The 6,487-nt window shown below is 45.4% G+C and overlaps 1 protein-coding gene across 1 annotated transcript in view; it reads right to left on the reverse strand.

Annotated features, from left to right (window-relative positions):
* AASDH (aminoadipate-semialdehyde dehydrogenase) overlaps window positions 1-6,487 on the reverse strand; it is a 1,090,146-nt gene that overhangs the window by 747,872 nt on the left and 335,787 nt on the right. The window lies entirely within an intron of this gene.

Raw genomic sequence — 6,487 nt, forward strand, 5'->3', positions numbered from 1 at the left:
CCCAGGCAGACAGATACTGGATCCCCTTAGAGTGACACAAGAAACTTAATCAGCTGTTGAAATCAATCATTTTCTGCTTGTACTGTGGTATCATAGGTTCATAGGTTGGTACTAGGCTATCGGCCCTAGGGCCTATACAAGCCTAACCATAACAATCCCCTGGCTATTTCTTCCCACAGTATTTATTTCCCTGGGCCCTGTTTTTTCTGGGTGATGGTAGGATGCTGCTGAGTGCTAGGGTCATACCCACCTGGGTTACATAATCCAAGAGATCCTCCATGTCTCTTTTCATGTAGTCCAGGGAGGTATGTCTCAGGTTATTTACAACCACATGTACAATGACAGACATTTCTTTGTGCCGGTCCGAAGCCCGGATAAATGGGGAGGGTTGCGTCAGGAAGGGCATCCGGCGTAAAACTTTGCCAAAACATTTCATGCAGTCACCAAGAAAAATTTTTATACCGGATCGGTCGAGGCCCGGGTTAACAACGACCACCACCAGTACTGTTAGCCTACAGGGTGCTGGCGGAAATTGGGCTACTGTTGGCCGAAGGAGGAGAAGAGGCAGAAGGCAGGAGGAGAGGAGAAAGGCTAGGACTGTGGTGGCGAGGGTCGGAACTTTGAATGTTGGCAGTATGACTGGTATAGGGAGAGAGCTAGCTGATATGATGGAGAGAAGGAAGGTTGATATAATGTGTGTGCAAGACACCAGATGGAAGGGGAGTAAGGCTAGGTGAATCGGAGGTGGGTTCAAATTGTTTTATCACGGTGTGGATGGGAGGAGAAATGGTGTAGGAGTTATTCCGATGGAACAGTATGCTGAGAGTGTTTTGGAGGCGAAAAGAGTGTTGGACAGAGTGATGTTTATGAAGCTGGAAATTGATGGTGTAATGATGAATGTTGTTAGTGCGTATGCTCCACAAGTTGGGTGTGCAATGGATGAGAAAGAAAAATTTTGTAGTGAATTGGATGAAGTGGTGATGACTGTACCCAAGGGTGAGAGAGTGGTGATTGGAGCAGATTTCAATGGGCATGTTGGTGAAGGGAACAGAGGGGATGAGGAAGTGATGGGTAGGTATGGTGTTAAACAAAGGAATGCAGAAGGTCAGATGGTAGTGGATTTTGCGAAAAGGATAGACATGGCTGTGGTGAATACGTATTTTAACAAGAGGGAGGAGCATAGGGTGACATACAAGAGTGGAGGAAGATGCACACAGGTGGATTATATCTTATGTAGGAGGGCCAGTTTGAAGGAGATTGGAGACTGTAAAGTGGTGACCGGAGAAAGTGTTGTTAGGCAGCACAGGATAGTGGTTTGTAGGATGACATTGGTTATCAAGAAGAGGAGGAGGAGTGTGAGGGCAGCACGAAGGATCAAGTGGTGGAAATTGAAAAAGGGTAATTGTGAGGTTGAGTTCAGAGCTGAGTTAAGGCAGGCACTGGGTGGCAGTGAAGAGTTACCAAATAGCTGGGTAACTATAGCAGAGCTGGTAAGGGAGACAGCTAGAAAGGTGCTTGGTATCACATCTGGACAGAGGAAGGACGACAAGGAGACATGGTGGTGGAATGAGGAAGTACAGGAGAGTATACAGAGAAAGAAATTGGCAAAGAAGAAGTGGGATTGTCAGAGAGATGAAGAAAGTAGACAGGAGTATAAGGAGATGAGGTGCATGGCAAAGCGAGAGGTGGCAAAGGCTAAGGATAAGGCACATGAAGAGTTGTATGAAAGGTTGGACACTAAGGAGGGAGAAAAGGCCCTATACCGATTGGCTAGACAGAGGGACCGAGCTAGGAAAGATGTGCAGCAGGTAAAGGTGATAAAGGATAATGAGGGAAACATACTCTGGCGAGGAGAGTGTGTTGAGGAGATGGAAAGAGTACTTTGAGGGGTTGATGAATGAAGAGGATGAGAGGGAGAGAAGGTTGGATGATGTAGGGATAGTAAATCATGAAGTACAATGGATTAGCAAGGAGGAAGTAAGGATAGCTATGAAGAGAATGAAGAATGGAAAGGCTGTTGGCCCAGATGACATACTTGTGGAAGCATGGAGGTGTTTAGGTGAAATGGCAATGGAGTTTTTAACCAGATTGTTTAATGAAATCTTGGAAAGTGAGATGATGTCTGAGGAATGGAGAAAAAGTGTTTTGGTACCGACTTTTAAGAATAAGGGTGATGTGCAGAGCTGTAGCAACTACAGAGGGACAAAATTGATCAGTCACAGCATGAAGTTATGGGAAAGAGTAGTGGAAGCAAGGTTAAGAAGGGACGTGATGATTAGTGATCAGCATTATGGTTTCATGCCAGGAAAGAGCACTACAGATGCAATCTTTGCTCTGAGAGTGTTGATGGAGAAGTACAGAGAATGTCGGAAGGAGTTGCATTGTGTTTTTGTAGACTTAGAGAAAGCATATGACAGGGTGCCTAGAGAGGAGTTGTGGTATTGTATGAGGAAGTCAGGAGTGTCAGAAAAGTATGTAAGAGTGGTACAGGATATGTACGAGGGTAGTGTGACAGCGGTGAGGTCTGCGGTGGGAGTGATGGATGAGTTTAAGGTGGAGGTGGGGTTACATCGAGGATCAGCTCTGAGCCCTTTCTTATTTGCAATGGTGATGGACAGGTTGACAGATGAGATCAGACAGGAGTCCCCGTGGACTATGATGTTTGCAGATGACATTGTGATCTGTAGTGAGAGTAGGGAACAGGTGGAGGAGACCCTGGAGAGATGGAGATATGCTCTAGAGAGAAGAGGAATGAAGGTCAGCAGGACTAAGACAGAATATATGTGTGTGAATGAGAGGGAGGATAGAGGAATGGTGAGGATGCAAGGAGTAGAGGTGGCAAGCGTGGATGAGTTTAAATACTTGGGGTCAATAGTTCAGAGTAACGGTGAGTGTGGAAGCGAGGTGAAGAAGAGAGTACAGGCAGGATGGAGTGGGTGGAGAAGAGTGTCAGGAGTGATTTGTGACAGACGAGTACCTGTAAGAGTGAAAGGGAAGGTCTACAAGAGGGTAGTGAGACCAACTATGTTATATGGGTTGGAGACAGTGGCATTGACAAAAAGGCAGGAGTTTGAGCTGGATGTGGCAGAATTAAAGATGTTAATGTTGCAATGGGTGTGACGAGGGTGGACAGGATTAGGAGTAAGTATATTAGAGGGTCAGCCCAGGTTAGAAGGTTTGGTGACAAAGCCAGAGAGGCACGATTACGTTGGTTTGGACATGTGCTGAGGAGGGATGCTGAGCATATTGGGAAACAGATACTAAGGATGAAGCTACCAGGTAACAGGAAAAGAGGAAGGCCTAAGATAAGGTTTATGGATGTGGTGAGAAAGGACATGCAGGTGGTTGGTGTGACAGAGCAAGATGCAGAGGACAGGAAGAAATGGAAACAGGTGATCTGCTGTGGCGACCCCTAATGGGAACAGCCGAAAGAAGATGATGATGATGTACAATGACAGAGTCTTATTTGTATCTGTTGTTGAGGGACCTGAGTGTGTTCATATCCCAATGTATTCCCCACCTGTGAAACAAATTTCCACTGCACCTTCAAAGTAAACCTAGATAAATGGATGGGCAGCCACAAATTCTCTCAGGTCTACCTTGCATTACCCTCCTTGAGACACGATGGAACTTCTGAATATGGATTATTTGCTAGGCTTATCATGGACTGCAGACTGACTACCTAGTACTTATCTATAAACTAAGATCTGGACAGTATCCAGTTTTGGTAGACGAAGGCTGCATATTTGGCATTTGCTAATGACACTGTCCTTTTAGCCTCAAGTGAATATAATTCTCACCATGCACTGGAGTGACCTAGTGTTCAGTGTAAACAAGGTGTGATGAAAATAAGCACCTCCAAATCAGAGGTAACAGTAGTCCCCAGAAAAGAGTGGACTGCTGTCTGCAGTTGAAGGCGAACCAACATTCTCATTTAGAAAACTTTAAACATTCTGGGTCATGTTTATTAGTCAAAGTGAAAGGAATCAGGAGAATGAACAGTATACAGCAGCAGAAATACTGCAGGGACTGTGCTATAATGAACTGCAAGTCAATCTAAGTAATCTGTCAACTAGGTGGAAATACTGGCCATATGGAAAAGATCACAAATGCAAGCAGCAGAAATTAGATTCTTCCGCAGGGTAATGGGGTTCTCTCTGCATGACAGAATTAGAAACCTGGCAATCTTGATATCCTGCACAAGATACAACAGCCAGCTAGCTTCCAAAGATTAAGGACACCTTCCATGCATCCAAGCCATCAGTCAGTTCTAGCTGAGCTGACAAGTATTGTGTAGGTACCAAGCTCATCACAGTTTTCCCAATGCTAAGTAGAAAGCTCCTCTGCAGGCTTCCAAGGACTGACTGATGACTAATATTGTTATATTGCTAGGCAGATAAATTCCCTTCAGGTAAAAAAAAAAAAAAAAAAGACTTCCACTTTTTTTTTTTTTGCTGTTTAAACTAAATCTTGTGAAAAACAACTATTTTAAAGCGATGGAAAAGTATTTTTTGACTGTCACATTGCATTTAAACAGGAGTGCACTTTTTAACTTTTACAGTAAACAATGTTTACAAGTTACTAAAAACTATTTTTTTCTCTGGAGAAACTGACCCCGGGATTCATGAAGCTCGGCGCAAGGCCGGTGTAAGGCCTGCGCCGGCGGTGCAGTGAATAGTCGGCGTAGTAGCGCCATATGCATAGTAATGAGGCGCGCGCAACCACAGACACGTGCGTAGTGTACGTGAGCGAGCCCAAGTAGGATGTGTCCGGAGGCGTGGCTAAGCCGGCAGGCGATGAGCAACCTAATGTGCTGACTGCCACGGTCCGCCCATAATAGTAATGGCAGCAGCTAGGACCCGTGCAGAATGAAACGCACGTAGAGTATGCAACATAGTACCCATCCCAACAACACGGAGAAGCAAATACAACCCACGAAGCCCTAAGTGTACCCGTCCAAGGAACAAAGGATACGCGTAACACCGTGTTTGTCCCGCAATCCACCGTCAGCGGGCATACCCAGAGAAGCTGTACGCAGCATGTCAGCACGCCGCACCGACATAGGAGTAGCGACTAAGGTTACCACCTGTCCCACTTTGCGAGGGGCAGTCCCTCCATGGGCAGTTGTGTTCCGATAAAAAATTAAAAGGGCAAATGTGCTAAGATTGTAGGACATAATGATATCCCGTATTTAATGTAATGGTTGCATGAAATGGTTATTTCCGTAACTGAAATACCTAAATGTCACAAGAAACAGAATAAGCAACCAAACTGCTACAACAATAAGCTTTTATTTAGGCAAACAAGTGAAGTTTTATGCTATATAGTGACCGTGGGTATGTGTCTGCCTGTAAAATCTGATGTGAGTCCCGAAAATGTCCCACCTTGGCCACTGGAAAAGGTGGCAACCCCAGTAGCGACATGGGCATGGTCACCAGGGTTACCAGTTGTCCCACTTTGCAATGGACAGTCCCTCATTGGACAGTTGTGTCCCGGCAAAACTCGAAAAAATGGCAAATGACCTGAGATTTCTTGGCAAAAATATTCCCACAATATACCTGTAATAGTAGCATAAAACATATATTTTGTATATGAAACACATACATGGCATAAGAAACTGAATAAGGAACCCAAATGCTAACAGAATAAGCGTATATTATGGCAAACAAGTGAAGTTCTGTCAACTCCACTTGCTGTGGGTATGTGTTGTCCTGCAAAATCCGATGTTTCCACAAAAGATGTCCCACTATGGGCATTGGAAAAGGTGTCAACCATAATGGTCACAAGCAGTAGTGAGTACACAGCCAGGTAGCTGTGTCGACATAACAACAGGAAGGAACCAAGATACCTAAACACAGGCAAACACGTGCATAGCAACATGTCCCACACCCAGCAGCGTGTTTGTCGCATACAGGAGCGTATGTCTAAGTGTAATATCCAGAAGCAGAACCCATGCATGCAGATGTAATACACAATAGCCCCATTGTAGCATGTAAGTCCCACCCATGTACGCCTGTGCACCCAAACCAGCAAGCATCCTTGTGCAGCTACACACCTACACACAATGGGCATACCTGAAATGTGGTAAGAAGTATTGTTAGGCAGTGCCACGCGGGCAAATATGTACCCCACATGTCACCAACCCACCTCAGGTACAGATATGGAAATGGCTGCATGTGAATGTGTCTGCAGAATGTGTACATCCCGCATGTGGTATGTACCCGTCCAAACCATATAGGTTTGCACACGCCACGGTGCACATAACTGTACACATGTGGACAAGTCGGGTTGGTGAACCACCGCATCGATGATTAGCTATGCAGAGAAGTCAAACACATATAGTGGAACATGTGCCTACCAAACAGGGCGTCTAACAGGGTGCCACAGGCACAGAAGGAAGGTGGGACATCACATGTGGAGAGTAAGCGTTCAGACGGCCAAATACACACGGTCAAGGTAAAGGGCGGAACAACATGCATATGGCGGA

The sequence above is a fragment of the Protopterus annectens genome, chromosome 2.part1, assembly GCF_019279795.1.
Source record: "Protopterus annectens isolate FY-2018-M chromosome 2.part1, PAN1.0, whole genome shotgun sequence".
Classification (NCBI taxonomy): domain Eukaryota; kingdom Metazoa; phylum Chordata; order Ceratodontiformes; family Protopteridae; genus Protopterus; species Protopterus annectens.